Raw genomic sequence first — 21,456 nt, forward strand, 5'->3', positions numbered from 1 at the left:
TATAATAAAATTTTTTTTAAATAATTAAATTTCTTTTGGAAAATTTGATTAAAATAGTATAGATATTGAAAATGATTTCATGATGGATTTAAAAATGATTAAATTGAGGAAGATTTTTGAAAATAATTGAAATTTTGTCAAAAAGTTTATTAAAATCTCTAAAAATAATTGAATTTTAGAAAAAAAATTTATTATTTATAAAGTTAATTAAAATTTTGACGATAAATACAAATGATTAATTTAATAAAATAAATATTAAATAGTAAGTAAAATCGCATTAAAAATTTGAATAAAAATAGTGAAAATCGATGAATATGCAAAGTTTACATACACGTGTATACAAACGAGAATGACGTAAATACGTATGTGTAAAGAGAGGTAAACGTACACATACATGCACGTAGACTCACGTATATATAGATATAGAGACAACTATTTTTGCCCCCGAGCGTCAACGAGAATTGAGCTATATGATGTCTAGCATTGCGACTAATGACCCTCCTTTTGATAACCACTTTTCTCCTTTGAATTGTCGTCGTAGTCGTTCGTAGCCGTAGTCGTAGTCGTTGCCCGCGTTTACACGAGCATCAATTATCACAAACTCTTCGATAAAACGACTACTTATGATCAAGTAAACACTTCTAATTTGAGAAGAAGGAAGAAAAAAAAATTCTCTTTTACTGCGGAAATTTTTTACTTTGAAATTTTCTGTTTTCCAAGAGAACCTCGCATTATATCCTCATAATATTCAACTTTGAGAGAAAAATTTTATTTATTCAATCTAAAAATTGTGACATCGATTTACTTCAACTGTATGGCAAATAAAAATTTATCTTGACAAATTTAATATAATTTCTATTTTTTTTTTTTAATCAAATAAATTTAAATTGAAGTAGTGTATTTTCTTAAAGCAAATACTATTTAATTGATTCGAAATATAAAAATTACAAAAATTTATTTTTTACTAAAATTTAATAAATTTGATTCATTGAATTTATTTTTAATTAATGTTATTAACTTTACCTTAATGTCAAACATTAATTTGAACCAGTCACAGTTTTAAAACACAAGCTTTGTACAGACTGTGACGTTATAATTGTTCAAATGCCTTTAAACTAATTTTTTAAATTAAAAAGTTAATTATATTTTAAAATTAGAAATTAAATTAAATTATTGAATTTAATTGGTAATTTTAATTGTCAAATTAAATATTGAAGAATTAATTAATTAATTAATTAAATATTAATATTTAAATGTTCTTTCATTCATTCACTTTTTCTGTCCCTCACACTCTGAAGTTGTCTTTTGTTTATACTCTTGTTTTTTGTTATCTTTTGATAGATTGTGTATTATATTATTGTCATAATTATTTTTATTATATAATTAATTCAAAATTGTAATGACAAATAAAAATCATCAGAATTTTTTTTCACTTCTTTTCATTAAAAGACTATCTTCATGTTTTCTAATAATTAAAGATGACCGAGAGATAAAATCATTATTTTATATTATAAGAATATTGTTACTGTAAGTTAATCAAAATTATTTTCATCATTTTAATTCAATTATTATTTTCTAGAATTTTAAATTATTTTTTATGAAAATAATAATTTAATTCCTTATCAAAATATTTTTAAAAAATTCTATATAAAAATTAAATTTCCTTTAATGCAATTTTTAAATATATTCGTCAAAAAAATTAAAAGAATTCAATTATTTTCAGAAAATAATAAAATTCTTGTGATGAATTCAATTATTTTGAAAGTATTTAATTTTAATAAAATTCTTTAAAGAAATTCCATTGTTTTCGAAACAACTTTAATTGAATTTCTCGAAAAAATTTTATTATTTTTAAATATTTCTATAAAATTCTTCATAACAAAAACAATTTAATTATTTCTTAAAATTTTAATAAATTCTTCGAAACATTTTCATTATTTTTAAAAATAGTAAAATTTTTCGCAATAATTCAATTATTTTTATAAATAGTAAAATCCTTTGAAGGAATTCAATTGTTCTCAAAACAATTTTAATTGCATTCTTCGGATGAATTCAAATATTTTTAAATATTTCAATGAATTTCAATTATGTTCTAAATTTTAATAAATTCTTTGAAAAAATTCAACTATTTTTATAAATAGTAAAATTCTTCGCAAGAATTCAATTATTTTCAATTCACTTTTAATAACATTCTTCTTTATAAAATTCAATTGCTTTCAAAATTTTCAATTAAAATTATTAAAGAAACTCTATTAGTTTAAAAAAAAATTCAAAGAAATTCTTTAAAAGAATTTTAATTAGAATTTATAAAAATTTTAATAAAATTCTTTGCGAGAATTCAGTTATTTTCCTAAATAATAAAATTCGTTGAAGGAATTCTATTATCGTCAAATCATTTTAGTTCAATTATTATTTTCTACAATTTTAAATTATTTTTTATGAAAATAATAATTAAATTGCTTAAAAAAAATCTATTATTTGTGAAAATAATTGAATTTCTGTGAAATTTTTATTATTTATGAAAATAATTAAATGTTTCCATACAATTTTATCAAAAAATTTTTAAAATAATTGAATTCTTTTTGGGAAATTTTATTAAAATAGTAGATATTGAAAATAATTGAAATTAGACAAATTTTTGAAAATAATTGAAATTTGGACAAGAATTTTTTGGGCATTTAAGAAAATAATAAATTGAACTTTGGAGAAGAATTTTGTTATTTATAAAGATAAGTGGGATTTTTATGAGAATTTTTAAAAAATTTTGAACATAGTTGAATTTTATAAGAAAAATTTTATTTATTTTTTTTTTTTGAAAGTAATTGAATATTTCCAATTATTTGTAATTTCTCCAAAGTAGAATTTTTTTTAGTGTTTTCATCAAAAATTTAAATTAGAAAATTTTTAAATTCGATTGTTTTTAAAATTGTTGATTTTATTTAAGAAAAGGTAGTAAGAAGTTCGTCGTGCGCTTTAGAGCGCGAATTGTTGCTAGTATTTTTCTAAGGCAAAATTAATTGAATATAAAAAATAAATCCTTATTTGATAAACAGTCAAGTAATCGATTCTCTATTTTATAAATGAATGTTCATGTTAATAATAATCAATTACGATTGTATAATAATCAATCATAATTGCTTAATTAATCATTAATATTGTATATAACAATAAATCGTAATTATAAAATAATATATCATCTATATAATAATAAATCATTTATATAATACTAAATAATAATTATATAATACTAAATCATTATTACATAATATTAAATCATAATTATCCATACATTAATTAATCACCATTAAACAGATAAGAATAAATAATAATTATATATAATATATATAATAATAGGTAATAATTATACTTATAATAATAAATAATAATTAATTACATCTCAATTAACAGAATTTTTATTTTTACTATTTATTATTCTCATTTTATTTCGTATTTTTTATTTGCTATCATTTTTTTTTGCTTTACTTTTTTATCTCTTTATTTGTTATTTCCTTCTTTATCTTTTTATTATTTATTATTATCAGGGGTATTATTATTTTTATTATTATGATTATTATTTTTATGAGGCACATTATTATTATTATAATTGTTACTATAATTTTTATAATTATGATTATTATTATAATTGCTGTTATTAATACAACAATGAAAGAAAATTTATTTCATTCAAATAACCGAATACTGATCTATTACCAACTCTCTAAATTATGAATTAGTAAAAATGTTTACAAATTTCAATTAGTGACTGAATTTTTGCTTTTGAATTAGTAAATTTTACTAATAAATTTGTAAAAACTACTATTTATTAGTAAAACTGATTTAAAAGTAAAAATTCGGTCAATAATTCAAATTAGTAAAGATTGTTAATAATTTAAATTTAGAGAGTTGATTGAATTAATTTCTATTGAAGTCAATTAAATGGTACTTGTTTAAAGTACTAAAATTATTGGTTCAATTATTATTACAATTTACTTGATTTAAATGAAAATAATTTAATTCATTTATTTATTATTAATATTTATTCGATAATAGACAAGTACTACTTTAATTAAATTTTCTTTTTCAATTGTATTTACTTTTAACTTTCCAAAATAATGAATCTAATTTATTATACGTTAGTATACATTATAATTTTGTACCTTCAAACTATAGTCATTTTGATATTAAAATTTCTAATTTAATTAAAAATTTAAAAACTTAATTGAACAAAATGTTTACTATTATTGTTATTTTCTTTTGAATGAAATATTTCGTTTTTCCACAAAGAAATATATTCAATTTGTTCAGAATAAATATTCATATTGAAATAAATATTCATCCTGTCAAACAAAATTAACTGCGACGGGAATATATTTTAATAAAATAATTTTTTTTGAAAGCTCCTTTTTGTTTTGCTTTTTTTTAAACCAACAATCGGAGAATTTTTATACCACTAGAAGTGGTATATATAAAAAAACAATTTTCATTTATTGATTTATCTAAATTTTTAGGAACACTTTGCATATACAAACAAAAACAGGAAAAAAAAATTTGATATTTTTGTTGCGTGTGAAATTAGGCGATGTTAAAGAATAAAGAACGTGGCGCCACCTACGAAAGTGACATTTGTTATTTAAGTTTGTTATTTTAACATTAAGTTCGGTGTTAAAGTAACCCTTTTTATTTTCTGAATTAAAAGGAATGAAATAAATATATATTTAGAAAAACTTTTCGATATTAATGAATATATGTTTGTGTGTGTTAGGAAACAACAAATTGAACAATAACAGTATCCTCTTTATATATAGGTATATATTGTCATATCATTGTAGTATAGAAATACAACAACAAAGTACTGAAATAACACTTGTTAGATACTTTTTGTTATAGATAAAAAAATTCACACCAGATTCTAATACTTTATTTTTTTAGGCGAACGATTTTCTCGTGTTTTGACAATGTCCATTTGATTTATATATAGACCTCGATATGTGCGCGTTAACGTTTTACAGTCGTTTGCACACCTGACTATAACAAAACTTCACACTCTTTTATTCCATCGAAAAAATCACCCAAAAAAAAAAAAAAAAAAAAAAAATACTTTTCATATTTTTAATTTCATTTCCCAAAGTGTGCACGTCTGTAATTTAACTATTTTTTTAATAAATTTATATACAAATATTATATAGTATTTCTCTCTCCTATTAAAATACGTAGGGTTTGCACAAAGTGTCGTTGGTATGGGAGATATAAAGCGGTTTAGCGTTAAAGCGTAATCGAGCGTGCACGAAACAGTTATGTCGATTAATATCGTGATTGAGTTCATTCGCTTCAAAAACGATTCTCGTGTTCTCTTGTTGGTGGCTTTTATATATACATATATATGCATATAAAACTATGGAAAAGAGGAAAAAAAAAATAAGTTGCCGTAATGCCTACATTAACTTTCAGTAGTAAACATCGATTTAAGTCAGACGCTAACGAAACTCGCATGCAACTACTAATTACGTTTATTCAACTTTTTACAAATTAAAAGTAATAGATTAAAAACGTGTATTTTCTTTTTAATTAAACTTCGATTCATTTCCCTTTTGTATTTTTAAGATTGTTGTTATTCTTGCTACTATGAATTATTCCCTATTCAATTTCAATAATTTACTTCCGTTTTATACGACTCACAGTGAAGTGGGATAATAAAATTAATAACAAAACTTTATCACAATTCAAATATCAGGGCTCAAAACACTCTCCAAATTTGAATTAGTAAAAATGTTTACTACTTTGAATTAATGACTGACTTTTTGCTTCTGAATTGGTAAATTTTACTAATAATTTAGTAGAATTTACTATTTATTAGTGAAATTTACTAATTTGAAAGCAAAAAGTCAGTCACTAATTGAAATTAATAAACATTTTTACTAATTCAAATTTAGAGAGCAGAGAAAGTATTTTAAAAAAATATGGACTTTACGGATCAAAAATGAATGATTACGGATCATTTACGGAGCAATTACTGATAAAAATATAACTAGTCCGAGTTAAATAAGAGAAAATTTTACTTAAAAATATAAATTAAATTTTTTATAACTATAAAACGTGAGGATATCGATAAGTCATAGTCGAAGACTCGAAGTGATCGATTTCTTCATGTTTTATAATAATTAAAGATGATTCAAGCATTTTTGACTAAAATTCTTCTTTAAATTAAATAAATTTTAATTAGAAAATTCTACTAGAATTCAATTATTTAAATAGTAAATACAAAAAAAATTGATTGAATAATTGAATGTTTCTTGAAATTAAATTCCTATAAAAAAATTTATCAACAAAATTTTTCAATAATTTAATTCTTTCGACAAGTTTTAATAAAATTCTTATAAGAATAATTACATTTTTCGAAGAATTCAACTAAAATTGTATAAAAAATAATTCAAGAATTGTTTAAAAAAAAAAATCCAAAAATTCTTTCCAAAAAAGGATTTTATTATTAATAAAAATAATTGAATCCCTGTAACAAATGTTATTATTTATGAAAATAAATAAATTATTGCAACAATTCGGCTAACTTCTTATTACTTTTTTTAAAAATAAAATTTGCAATTTTAAAAATAATAGAATTTAAATTTTTGTTGAAAACACTAAAAACAAATTAAATTTTGGAAAAATTACAAATAATTGCAGAAATTCAATTATTTTTAACAAAAAAAAAATCTTATAAAATTCAACTATGTTCGAAATTTGTAAAAAATTCTCGTAAAACTCCCAATTATTATCTTTATAAATAACAAAATTCATCTCCAAAGTTCAATTATTTTCATAAATGTCAAAAAAATTCTTGTCCTAATTTCAATTATTTTCAAAAAATATTTATAAAAATATTATTACTGTAATTTCTTCAAAATTATTTTCATTTCAATTCAATTATTCATTTCTAAAATTTTTAACAAAAATTCTTCTCTAAATCAATTATTTTTAATAATTTTTTAAAAAGTTCTTCTTTGAAAATTTTTAAATTCATTTGTTTATAATTCAATTTTACCTAAAATTTCGATTATTCTGACATTCTTCAATTAAATAAATTAGAAATTAAAAACTTTAAATAATTAAAAAAAAATTCCATTAAACTTTTTAAGAAAAATTAATTGTAAATTTCCTTGAAAATCTTGTCAAGAATTTAATTATTTTTATAGATAATAAAATTATTCGCAGGAATTCAACTATTCTCAAAAAATCCGAATAAAATTCCCAGAAATAATTCAATTATTTTTAAAATTGACAAAATTTATTCGTAAGAATTCAATTATTTTCGAAATTGAATAAATTCTCCGCACAAGAATTACATTATTTTCAAAAATGATAAATTTGTTCGTAAATATTCAATTATTATTTATTTTCAATATTAATTAGTATAATTTCGATTATTCTGACATTCTTCAATTAAATATATATATATTAGAAAATAAAAAACTTGAAGAATTATAGAAAAATTCAATTAAACTTCTTTAAAAAAATTAATACTATACAGAATTGTTAATTAAAAGTACAGAAAAATTCAAATTTTCAAAAGATTTTAATTTGAAATATTTTCAAAATTCAATTATTTCCAAAAATTTACGCTATAAATGAAAGCAATAGCTTTCAATATTCAATAATAATCTAAAATTTTAACTGAAATTCATTTTTAAATTAATATTTACTAGAAAAATCCACGAGAATTCAATTATTTAAATACAAAAATAAAATTTTTATTAAATAATTGAATGTTTCTTAAAATTGAATTTTAATAAAGAATTCCATCAACAAATTTTTAAATAATTGAATTCTCTTGACAAATTTTAATAAAAATTTTTTAAATAAGTTCATTTTTCGGAAATATGATTAAAATTTTTAATTAAAAATAATATTTAATTTTTTCAAAGAACTTTATAAGAGTTTTTAAAAACAATTGAAATTTTGCCAAGAATTCCATTCAAACTCTTGAAAACAATTGAATACCGGAGAAAAATTTATAAAGATTAAGATTGAAATTTTGACGCAAATTTTTGTAAATTGTTGAACACAATTAAATTTCTGCGAAGAATTATATTAATTTTCGAAAATAATTGAATTTTTGAGACGAATTTTATTAAAATGTCTTTTTAAATATAAAAAATTTTATCAACAAATTTTTAAATATAATTGAATTCTTTCGACAAGTTTTAATAAAATTTTTAAGAATAATTACATTTTTCGAGGAATTTAACTAAAATTGTATAAAAAATAATTAAAGAATTATTTCCAAAAAAATTGAAAAATTCTTTTCAAAAAAGAATTTTATTATTAATAAAAATAATTGAATCCCTGTAATAAATGTTCTTATTTATGAAAATTATTGAAAATTATTGCCAAGAATATTACTTCTGAAAATAATTGAATTTTCAAAATTCAATTATTTCTATTAAAATGAATGGCCTTTAAAATTCAATAATTATTTAAAATTTTAACTGATTATAAATGACATTCAGTGATTGACAACTTTACTTCTGCAATTAGTTATAAAAGAAAATGTTTGTCAGTGAAAAAATGACAAATTTTTAGTTCAGCTTCCAAATAAGATATTTTTAATTAATTCCAATCTAGAAGGTAACGATAATGAAACTATTAATAATGTTCTTTTGATGTAACTTATTATTGATTAAATCTACTTTTTATTTTTCTAACAAATTTTAATTTTAACAATAAAAAAAGAATAGTATTTTCATCCACGACAAACTATATAATGGGAAAAATGAATTTCACTTTGGAACATTATTGAGTATTTGGATTAGTTTTTGAGGAAGAAATTCTTGTAGAATTTCAGCTGTTTTGAAAAAGTATGATGCAAGGATAGTATAAACGGTGGTCGAGAGAGAGTAAACAGAGACATAAATCTTCACTTCTCGAGCAGCTAGTATAGTTAATAACACATGCGGTAACCTGAGTGTCTACTATCATAGAATATGTAGAGAATCACAAACCTGGGAACTTCAGGAGACAATAATTTATTGCTATTTATACTTGTCCCACTGCATGCGTGCAAATGTTCTGCAAATGATAATATGTCCCACAGCGTATGTAAAATTAGTTCTACACGCATGTTATTCCCATTTAAAAGATGTTTTCCCAGAAAGAAACTCGTGTAGAACTCGAAATTTTCGAAAGTAGTAAAAAAATTCATTTTCCTTTGCACTGGTAGAGAAAATTTTACATTTACAATTATTATATAAAAATAAACACTGTCTGACTGAATCTGAGTTTTACTACTAAAATGTTACTTTTATTATTTTTTCAAATTTATTTTCAGTAGTAAAATGTAGTTTCAGTAGAGCGTAGGATTTATTTTTCGTCTGACTTAATCTGTATTTTACTACTGAAATTTTATTTATGCTTTTTAAAATTTATTTTCAGTGGTAAAACTTAGATTCAGTCAGACATCGTTTATACCTTTTGTCTGACGGAAACTGTGTTTTACTACTAAAATTTTCCTTTTATTGTTTAAAATATTATTTTCAGTAGGAAAAGGCAGATTCAGTCAGACGTAGTTTTTATCTTACGTCTGACCGAAACAGCCTTTTACTACTGAAATTTTACTTATAATTTTTAAATTTTATTTTCAGTGGTAAAATTAAGATTCAGTCAGACATCGTTAATACCTTTTGTCTGACTAAAACTGTGTTTTACTACTGAAATTTTACTTTTATTACTTAAAATATATTTTCAGTAGTAAAAGGCTGATTTAGTCAGACGTAGTTTTTACTTTTCGTCTGACCGTAACAGCGTCTTTTACTACTGTAATTTTACTTATAATTTTTAAAATTTATTTTCAGTTGTAAAACTTAGACTCAGAAAGACATTGTTTATACCTTTCGTCTGACTGAAACTAGTTTCTACTACTGAAATTTTACTTTTATTGCTTAAAATTTATTTTCAGTAGTATCATACAAATTGAGTCAGACGTAGTTTTTTCCTTTCGTCTGACTAAAACTGTGTTTGACTACTGAAAATTTATTTTTATTGCTTAAAATATATTTTCAGTAGTAAAAGGCATATTCAGTCAGACGTAGTTTTGACTTTTCGTCTGACCAAAACATTCTTTTACTACTTAAATTTTACTTATACTTTTTAAATTCAGTGGTAAAACTTAGATTCAGTCAGACGTAGTTTTTTCCTTTCGTCTGACTAAAACTGTGTTTGACTACTGAAATTTTACTTTTATTGCCTAAAATTTATTTTCAGTAGTAACATACAAATTCAGTCAGACGTAGTTTTTACCTTTCGCCCGACTGAAACAGACTTTTACTACTGAAATTTTACTTATAATTTATAAAATTTATTTTCAGTGGTAAAACTTAGATTCAGTCAGACATCGTTTATACCTATCGTCTGACTGAAACTGTGTTTTACTACTGAAATTTTACTTTTATAGCTTAAAATTTATTTTCAGTAGTAAAACGTAGATTCAATCAGACGTAGTTTTTACCTTTAGTCTGACTAATACTGTGTTATACTACTGAAATTTTTTTTTATCCTAAAAAATAATTTTCAGTACTCAAATTTTTGGAAAAAGTAAAAAATTCATTTGAATTTGCTTCTTTGGAGAAATTTTTACCTATTTCGCCCTATTAACCAAAGGGGAATGAAAGAAATAAAGAACTGAAAAAATGAATTAAAATAAAAAAAAAATTATAAAGAAATTACTACGAATATAGTCAAATTAGACTAATTGAATTAGTCACCAAAATTTCTTTTGACTATTTTTTTATAATTATAAACATATATGAAGAGAAATAAGAAAAGATGAAAATTTTTTATTGAAGTGAAAGGGAAATGATTTTCTTTGATGGAAAGTGTATATATATATATATCTATATGTATATATAGGAGAGTAAATTTTTCATTGAAATAAAAGTGGCTCTCGAAACAAAAGAATGGAAGATCTCCTTGGAGTCTTTTCAGCGTCAAGTTGTCCAAGCGTTAAGGGACACTTAGGGAGAGAAGAAAAGAGAGAAGCTTTTTTTTGGTGTCGCATCCCATGAGATGCCTTCCGAATCGAATACAGATGTCTTTCGTTCAAAATCGAGAACAGCTCAGGGACTATAGCAGCCAGAAGTGAAACCAATTTGCTAGAGCCCTGATTTTCTACTTGTCGCAATTTCAACGAATAGAGAATACACCCGAGGCTTTTATATTAAATTAAATTTTTCCCTTTTTTACCATTAAAAACTAAAAAAAAAATTTCTCCCCTTATTCTTTATTGTTTTATTTTTATTTCATCTCAGTTGTATTTCTTTCAATTTTCTCTTTATTTTATTTTTTTAATTCCTTTCCCTTCCCTCAACGAATAGTAAATATTTCAACACAAGATTGTATAAAACGATCGTAAAGTTCTTTCTTTTTTTTGGAATTAAATTAAATTTTTAATTCACGTAATTAATGAATTTGAAATTAAATTTAAAATGTGTTGGTAATGAATTAAAAAAAAATCAAATTTCAAACTTTCGTAATTGATAGATTGAAAAAAAAATTAGAATTTAAAGCTAATTATAATTTTTGAAAGAAAAAGTTTCTTTCCTTTTTCCTTTCGAATTAATAAAAATCAATTTGGAAGAATTAAAATTCTTTTCTTTTTTCGTAGAATTCGAAATTGAATTCTTCAAGTTTTTCATTAACTTCGTACTTTTCTTAGACGTCTGTCTAAAACGACAGGAATATCTCCGAACGCGGAAAAAAATCAACGAAGATTAAATTCCAAAATGGAAATAGAGAAATGTTTTTGGAAAAAAATGATTGTGGATAAAAAATATAAATTATATTTCTGAATTAAAAGCTCAAATTATTAAAAAAAATACTGAAGACACGAAAAAAAATTGTTTTCCAGCTTAATTCTTTTAACCAAAATCGTATGGATTTTGAGATACGGTGAATTTTTTTCCGACATTGATTAGTTGAAAAATGGAGAATTTTTAAATATGTGAGATTTTCACACTTATTTTTAGGGGTTTAAAAATTTGGTCTGAGAATTGTAATTTTTTTTTTTTTTTTTTTTGTTAAACGGGAGTTGCATACGTGGCAGCATTGCAGAAGCGCAACGACCAGCTGACCTGAATTCGCAACGCGCACGAGATGAAAAGAGAGCAACAAAAGTAACCACACCAACGACTCTCACGAGTCTGAGGATATAAGAGTTGAAAATAGGCCGTTCGCTGGCAGTCGAAACACCATGGCTTTAAAACCATTTATCTGCCCACTTAATCAGAGGAAAGTGAGAAGAAGCGAAAAGTAAGAAAGCAATTCTTCAGTCGGACAGAGAAGAAAGAGACACAGTTTGGAAAAATTATTTTTCTATATACAGAAATAGACAGAAAACGTAGGAAAAAATAAAGGAGAAAATGAAAAGAAGAAGAAGAAGAAGAAAAAGAAAAAATAGAAAAGAAAATTAGAAAACGTAGCAGAGAAAATAAAAGCGAAATAAAAGAAAAGAAAAGAGGAAAAATAGTTAAGAAACTAGACGAGAAACAAGAAATTAAAAATAGGAAAGAGAGTAAAAAAAAATGGAGAAAGAAAAAGAAATACTTTTATTTCTCTCGTGCCTGATTAAAATGTTTCTCTACTACTGTCACAACTGTTAGTTACTTCTACTTTTTTTTATTAATTTTTTAGTTCTGTATTTTACTACTGACATTGAGTGACAAATAGTATTTGATTTAACACTGTCTGACTGAAATTGAGTTTTACTACTGAAATTTTATTTCTACTTTTTATTTTTTAAATTTATTTTCAGTAGTAAAAGGCAGTTTCAGTCAGACGTAGTTTTCACTATTCGTCTGACTGAAACTACGTTTTACTACTGAAATTTTATTTTTACCGTCAAAATTTTATTTTCAGTAGTAAAACGTAAATTCAGCCGGACATATTTTTTACCTTTCGTCTGACTGAAACTGCCCCTTACTACTGAATATAGAGTGTTTAATTATTTATTCTATAATTATAAAATAATTGCTTTTTACTACTTAAATTTTTTATTTATAATTGTTAAAATTTAATTTCAGTGATAAAAGTCAGATTTAGTCAGACATAGTTTTTACCATTCGTCTGACTTAGACTACGTTTTACTACTGAAATTTTCCTTTTATTGCTTAAAATATATTTTCAGTAGTAAGAGGCAGATTCAGTCAGACGTAGTTTTTACCTTTCGTCTGACCGAAACAGCCTTTTACTACTGAAATTTTACTTATACTTTTATAAATTTTATTTTCAGTGGTAAAACTTAGATTTAGTCAGACATAGTTTTTACCTTTTTTACTGACTGAAACTGTGTTTAACTACTGAAAATAATGTATTTTACTACTTATTCTATAATTTAAGGAAAACTTAAACTGCAAAATAAATTCTCAGAACTTTCATACTACGTCTGATTGATCATCTACTTTACTACTGATTTTCGACAAAAGGAACATTAAATATTGTCTGACTATAACTGACCTATACTACTAGAATTATATTTTGTATTTTGTTCGAGTAAAACAGTGTTAACATAATTATTTAATGAAACGTAATTTTATTTAACTAAAATTTGTCTGACTGAAAACATTTATTTATCACAAATAATTTTGAAAATTTGAGCTGTTTTTTCTGACTGTCTTTAACTGACTATTATCACTGACAACTAAATTCTAGATTTTTACAATTTTCGAATGATTATGCAAGAGTTTTAGTACTTACTAGCCAAACTATCCGCGCGCAAGCGCGCGGGAATGTTATATGGGGCTGCTTATTTTAAACAATTTAAAAAATTTCAAAGAAATAATTATTATAACCTAACAAAGAGATTTAACTAACTAAAATTCAAATAATTTCACTCAATGGTCTCAATTTAAATAGAATTTACATTACTAGACTTAAACTATGGCTAGAACAATTACAATTAGTATCTGGGTCATCTTTTGCATTGCTTATTTTATAAAGCCATTTTAAATTAAATACTTTTTAAAGAAATAATAATTATTACACACTGAAAAAAGTTTTACTTAAAATAGCGATAAGTTTCTCTAGAATAACAAAAGTATTAATTGAAGCACTAAATAATTTCGCTACTAAAGTGAAATCTGTAGTTCATCCAGCTAAATATTTTTTGCCGTGCATAACGAAAAAAGAATTAAACTAACATCAGATTTTCTACATTAAAAAAAAACGAATTCAAATAGAAATTAATCATTTTACAACTTAACCAAATTCACCCCAGAAATCACTGAATTCGATAATTTAGAAGAAAGTCAGACAAAAGCAGGGTTCCTACAGAATCTGGAAATCATGGAAATCATGGAAATGGTATGAAATTTTTAAAAGGCTTCTGGAAATCAGGGAAATCATGGAAAAAGCCTGGAATTTTTAAAAGTTTCTAAATTTTTTCAGTTTTCCATTTTTTCTCTTGAATAAAAATTCAAATAATAATAAAGCTAAATGGTATAAAGGAGAAAAAAAATGTTAAATTTTAAGAAATTCAATTTTTCGGATTTTTGATAATTTTTAATAATTTTTGATTTTTTACCAAAGAGTCGAGACAATTTAATAAGTAAAGTATTTTCCAAAAGCACAAAAATAATGAAGCTAAATCCTATAAAAGAGAGGAAAAAATGTTGAATTTTAAGTAATCGGATTTTTGAATTTTTTCGAATTTTTGATAATTTTAGATTTTTTACCAAAGAGTCGAGACAATTTAATAAGTAAAGTATTTTCCAAAAGCACAAAAATAATGAAGCTAAATCCCATAAAAAAAAGAAAAAATGTTGAATTTTAAGAAAATCGGATTTTTGAATTTTTTCGAATTTTTGATAATTTTAGATTTTTTACCAAAGAGTCGAGACAATTTAATAAGTAAAGTATTTTCCAAAAGCACAAAAATAATGAAGCTAAATCCCATAAAAAAAAAGAAAAAATGTTGAATTTTAAGAAAATCGGATTTTTGAATTTTTTCGAATTTTTGATAATTTTAGATTTTTTACCAAAGAGTCGAGACAATTTAATAAGTAAAGTATTTTCCAAAAGCACAAAAATAATGAAGCTAAATCCCATAAAAGAGAGGAAAAAATGTTGAATTTTAAGAAAATCAGATTTTTGAATTTTTTCGAATTTTTGATAATTTTAGATTTTTTACCAAAGAGTCGAGACAATTTAATAAGTAAAGTATTTTCCAAAAGCACAAAAATAATGAAGCTAAATTCTATAAAAGAGAGGAAAAAATGTTGAATTCTAAAAAATTCGGATTTTTGAATTTTTGATAATTTTCGATAATTTTAGATTTTTTACCAAAGAGTCGAGACTATTAAATAAGTAAAGTATTTTCTAAAAGCACAAAAATAATGAAGCTAAATCCCATAAAAGAGAGGAAAAAATGTTGAATTTTAAGAAAATCAGATTTTTGAATTTTTTCGAATTTTTGATAATTTTAGATTTTTTACCAAAGAGTCGAGACAATTTAATAAGTAAAGTATTTTCCAAAAGCACAAAAATAATGAAGCTAAATCCCATAAAAGAGAGGAAAAAATGTTGAATTTTAAGAAAATCGAATTTTTGAATTTTTTCGAATTTTTGATAATTTTAGATTTTTTACCAAAGAGTCGAGACTATTAAATAAGTAAAGTATTTTCCACATTAAAAAGTTTGACATTGAAAAATATATAAAAAATGCCAATACTTAACCCACAAAATTAAATTTTCAAAACAAACAAATGAATGCAGATAATTTGCTAACGGAAAGGAAACTTACGATTATTATAATGTATGTATATGTATATGTATATTTCTATTTTTTATCAAAACGTATAAAAAACAAAAGAATAACTATAACTAACTTCAAGTGTGGACAGAGATCCGGAAATCTGGAATCACGACGATTATTATATATAATTTTATAATTTAAAAAAACCTTAAAAAGCTTGTCTGACTAAAACACGGTTTTATCACTGAAAAATCGAATCAGACGACATGAATAATTTGATATGACTAAAAATAAAAATAAATTCTCGGAACTTTAATGCTCTGTCTGACAGAATACATGCTCTACTACTGATTTTTAGATTAAAGTAACATTTAATATTGTCTGACTATAATTGACCTATACTACTTAAATTAAATTTTGTTATTTGTTTTAGTAAAACTGTTTAGGAATATGTGTTAATTCAAGTATTTGAGTTATTATGAATGTCCTAGTATTAGTAAGATTTACGAATTTTCTCGATGTAACCCGAAAGGTATTTGCAGGATTGTAACGAATTCCTTATCGAATCAGTCTTCGTCTTGAACAGAAGAGAGAAACACTCAATTTTCTTTCTAAACAAAAAAAAAAAAACAATACTAAAGTCAAATTTGTAGTGATTTAAAACAGACATCTCTGGTTATTATTAATTTTGAAATTCTTGTGTAAGTGAAATTGATTTTGAAATAAAAGTTGATCAATTTTTTGTAATTAAAATGGTTTTGTTTTATTTTCAAAGATGATTGTGTTCCGATTTCCATAAAGTTTTATGGCTTATCTTTAAAGTTACTCAAAAAATTATTGTGAGTGAATAATAGTGGTGATAAAAAAAATCTAAACTCTCAATCCTCAACAAAAACAGTATTTTCATTTCGTTTAGAATGTAATTCTTCATTTTTCATTTATTTCCGTAATTTCACTTTAATTAAATATTTTGTCTGACCAAAACTATTCCTCACTACTGAATTATAATTAAACTCCCTTTTTTTGCAACTAAAATCGCATACCTATTTTATTTTTACACTTCACTGTCCAATAGCATTTGACTATAAAGTAGGAAACAAAAATTTAAGTGTGGGAATTCTTTCTGACATGTAACAGTTATATTTACGGCCTAAGCTTTTCAACTTGACGAATATTTGTCTGAAAGAAAACTTTTTCATTTTCCCCTGACGGGAAACGTGGGAAATCCTTAACACATGAAATATGCCACATTCATATATATCTGTGTGTCTGTGTGTGTGTGAATGCAAGGGAGAAAAACATCAACGTCATTTTCAGAACGTCTCGCATACCATCTACTCTGTGAATTTTGAAACAAACTTTCACGAAAACCCGGTAGGACTTGTTTTTAGAAAAAAAATGTGAAGAAAAATTTTTTTTTTTGTCAGACACTTCAGGAAGAAGAAGTTTAATTCTCCGTATTGTTGTGACAGGAAGGGTAAATTTAACATTAAAAAAAAAACGGAAAAGAGATTTTTTAAAAATAAAATATTTCCTTTAGGACTTGAAATTATGACATTTCGACGAATTAAGTAGTATTTGTCATTTTTATTAAAACGTTCGATTTATCTCTATTATTTTCTATTCGAATATTGAAAAGCTAATTTGACATTTGGTTCGTTCATGAAGACAGGAGATTATTCTGTATTTTAATAATTACTTTAATTATTTTTAATTATCATTTATACTCTATTCTTTATACTTTATAATACTTTAATTATTTAAATGACATCTTAAATGTCATTTACTAAAATGTGAATTTTCTATTTTATAAAAATAAAAATTTTTCCCGAAACTTAATAGAGTTAGTAACTTAATAATTAATAAAATAAATAATAAATAAAAAAGATATTAAAAAATAAAATGTAGAATAAAATAGTAAAATTTTGCTATCAAAGGAATAAGTTTTTTGGCAATTAACAAATAACAGTAATATTAAATAACAAATAATAACAAATAACAGTAATAAAACTCACCGTCAAACTCCTGACAGTTAATCGAATGGAATCCAGAATGATAACCTGCAAAAAAAAAAGGAATAGTGAAATAAGTTTAACAAATAAAATTCTCAATATAAAAAAAAGATGTTATATATTGAATAAAATAGAAGCTAATAAATTATTCTATACATTTTTGCCTCGATTTCAATTTGCAGAAAGCAAAGACTGTGTTTTTTTTAAAGCTTTTCAGTGCGACATCAAAGTAACGAATTTTACTTTTGAAACAGAATTTAGATTAAAAATCCGCCTCCCCCCTCCATCACTTCCGTATGCGACCCCTCCCCCCCACGCAAACCGTAAAACGCAAGCTGAATTGAAATATTAAGTAAACTTTGAATATAACCTTCATCTCCTCTGCCAATTCAAATGTCGCACAATCCATATAAAATCATTTGCTCAACAAAAATTTATAAAATGTAAATTTAAAAAAAAAATAGAGTAACTAGGATTTGAATTTGTAAAAGAAACGATATTTTACTTTGAAAGTAAATTAGTGGCAATTCTCTTGTTCTTTTTATTGAAAAAGTTTGTATTAATTAGTATTTAGAGTGTATTTTAATTAAATGTGTAATTTATTAATTTGCTATATTTATATATAGTTTAATTAATTTGAATTTATTAAGGGAATATCAAAGTCAATACGATTTCTATACACAGAGTGACACAGAGCTTCAATGGAAATAGCGAATTGACTTTGACAACCCTTTATTTTAATTATTTTACTAAAATAAAAATTTAAACCCCTTTCATTAATAACTATTTGAACAAAGAGATTTTTTGTTGTTGAAAATATTGATATAGTAAAAAAATTTTATTTATTGGCAAATTTTTACGAAATTCTAGGGAAAAATTATTTTTTATGTAGGTATTTTTATCATTTACTTTGTAAAATATATTGTGAGGTAAAAAAAAAATTAATTTACAATTTTCGGAGATATGCGAATATTCGTAAAATCATGTCACTGTGCATAACATGATAGGATATGTTATTTGTGGGTAATGGCCAGTGAAATTGCGATCATAATGCCAGTAGAATAGTATATATATGAACGTATATATGTATATATAGAAGAGATTGGATAAACCGAGCTCTTTCAATATAAACAGGTTGTTATTTGCAAAATACAACCCTTTTTAGATGCTCCCTTAATAGTTTAATTACATATTTTATCGCCCACAAAACACGCAGTTTATATAGTTTATACAAGAGAGTTTATTAAAATGTATGTATATATACTTTTAAATTGCGGCGAAATTTGCGAAGAAAATTGAATTATCCGGAAATTTTATCAAAAAAAAAAAAAAAAAAAAAAAAAAAAAAATGGAATGAAAGTAATAAAGGAGACAATGATTTTTATCATAAATATTTTAACGATAAATAAATATATAAATATGTTTATATAATTTAAAATAATTAATAAAGAATGCCTGACTAAAAGTGAAGACATTTATTTATCACTAAAAATTTCGATTTGAGTTGTTTTGTCTGACTATAACTGACTTTTATCACTGACAATACTAAATTCTAGAATTTAGATTTTTTAATTTTTCTAGACTTTTGCAATTGTCAAATGATTAAGCGATTGTTTCACTACTTATTCTATAATTTATGGAAAACTTAAGCTACTTGTCTGACTAAAAGACGGTTTTATCACTGTAAAATGGAATCAGACGAGGTGAATAATTTTGTATGACTAAAAACATTTCCTATCCCTGCAAAATAAATTCTCGGAACTTTCATACTATGGCTGATTGAACTACTGATTTTCGACAAAAGGAACGTTAAATATTGTCTGACTATAACTTACCTATACTACTAGAATTACATTTTTGTACTTTGTCTGACTAAAACAGTATTTTATCACTAACTATAGTGAATTGTACTTGTTGGAAGAGTATTGTCTGACTAAAACAGTACACCACTACTGAAAAAATGCTCTTACGTTAAACAATTTAAAAAATAATATTTATATTTTTTTAATTTACTACTGAAAATAGAGTGATAGTGCAATTTTAGTAGTAAAACGCATATTTAGTCAGACATAGTGTGCCACTGTAGAAACTTTTTTAAAAATTTGTTTACTATGTCTTGCGAAATATTTAAATTACTACTCAATTTTATTTTAATAAATTTCAATATTGACCGACTAAAACTGATCAAGACTGTAATGAATTTAAGTTTAGTGTTTTGTCTGACTTAAACAGCTCTTTATAACTAAATGACGATTATTGCTCTGCTCGAAAAGTATTGTCTGACTAAAACTGGTAATGACTACTAATAAAAAAATGTTTTTTTATTGAATACTACAAAGAGATAAATATTTCCAATTTTTTAAATTAAATCGAAACACTTTGTCTGACTAAATTACATTTCTATCACTTAAAAAATATTTCCAGACTGAAACTCTTTTTTGCTACCAATTCCGAGCTTTAGAGAATTAAAAATATTTTGCCTGACTACAGAAATGTTTAACTACTACTTTCAAATAAAAAAAATTGATTTTCATAATTTTTATAGCATTTTTTTTTTTTGAAAAAAATTCCTGTTTTTAGGCTAAAATTGCCAAAAAATACAATTATTCTTAATTTTTTAAAAATGAAAATCCATTTGTTTACTTTTCTAACTAATTTCAAATCGTAATTTTTATATACAATAAATAAAAATACAAAAAAAAAAAATTAGGATAAAATTGTGATCTGAAATTAGTAAGAAAAATAAACAAATGAATTTTCTTTACAAAAAAAAATGAATAATAATTGTATTTTTTAGCATTTTTAGCCTAAAAACAAATTTTTTTCAAAAAAATTCTATAAAAATTATGAAAATCAATTTTTTTATTTGAAAATTTTTTCTTGGATTCAAAAACATATTTTTGACAAAATTACGTATGGTTTTTAAAATCCACCAATTTTTAAGAAAAATAAAAATTCAAAAAGGGTCAAAATATTTTCTGACTGATTTTATTTTATGACTATTGAATTCGTGACAAAAAATTAGTTTAAAAATAATTTTGTCAAATATTTAAATTATTTCTTTAATATAGTTAAAAATATAGGTGTACCCTTCTATTTTTCTGACAAAAACAGCTTTTTATCACTAACAAATGAATTCGACTAGCTAGAAAAATATTGTCTGACTAAAACTGTACATCACTACTAGAAAAAAGTATTCTTCTTATAATTAGTTCATAGAAAAATATTCCGAAAGTTTAAATAAAAAATTGAAATTCTTTGTCTGACTAAATCTTTTTTATCATTTAAAGAAAATCGAGTCTAACTAAAAAATGGTTTTTACTACTAATTGAGAGTTTTTAAGAATTTCAAAAAAATCGTCTGACTACAGAAATATTTTACTACTGACATTTGAATAATAAAAATGTCATTCCTTCTTGTCTGACTAAATATATATTTACCACTACTTGGAAATTAAAAAAAATTTATTATTTTTTACTATTTTCTCTCTAAAATCGTAAACTACTGATTTCAAATTGTTTGACAAATGTTTTGTCTGACTAAAAATGAATTTCATCACTGAATAGTAAATTGTCTTTGCTCGAGAAATGTCTGACTAAAATCTTACAACACTACTGATTTCTGTTTATTTAAACTTATTCCTATTTATCAAAAAATATAAAAATATAAAATAAAAAACATAAAATAAAAAAATATAAAAATAGTGAAGAA

The 21,456-nt window shown here is 23.3% G+C and overlaps 1 protein-coding gene across 1 annotated transcript in view; it reads right to left on the minus strand.

Moving 5' to 3' along the window:
• Positions 1 to 21,456, minus strand: part of LOC122503852 (acetylcholine receptor subunit alpha-like) — a 252,448-nt gene that overhangs the window by 165,273 nt on the left and 65,719 nt on the right. Inside the window, exon 2 of the mRNA XM_043614597.1 lies at positions 17,749 to 17,793. The gene's annotated coding sequence lies outside the window, so the exon portion shown is untranslated. The remainder of the gene's footprint in view (positions 1 to 17,748; positions 17,794 to 21,456) is intronic.

This window comes from Leptopilina heterotoma, unplaced genomic scaffold, assembly GCF_015476425.1.
Source record: "Leptopilina heterotoma isolate Lh14 unplaced genomic scaffold, ASM1547642v1 Lhet_270, whole genome shotgun sequence".
NCBI classification, from domain to species: domain Eukaryota; kingdom Metazoa; phylum Arthropoda; class Insecta; order Hymenoptera; family Figitidae; genus Leptopilina; species Leptopilina heterotoma.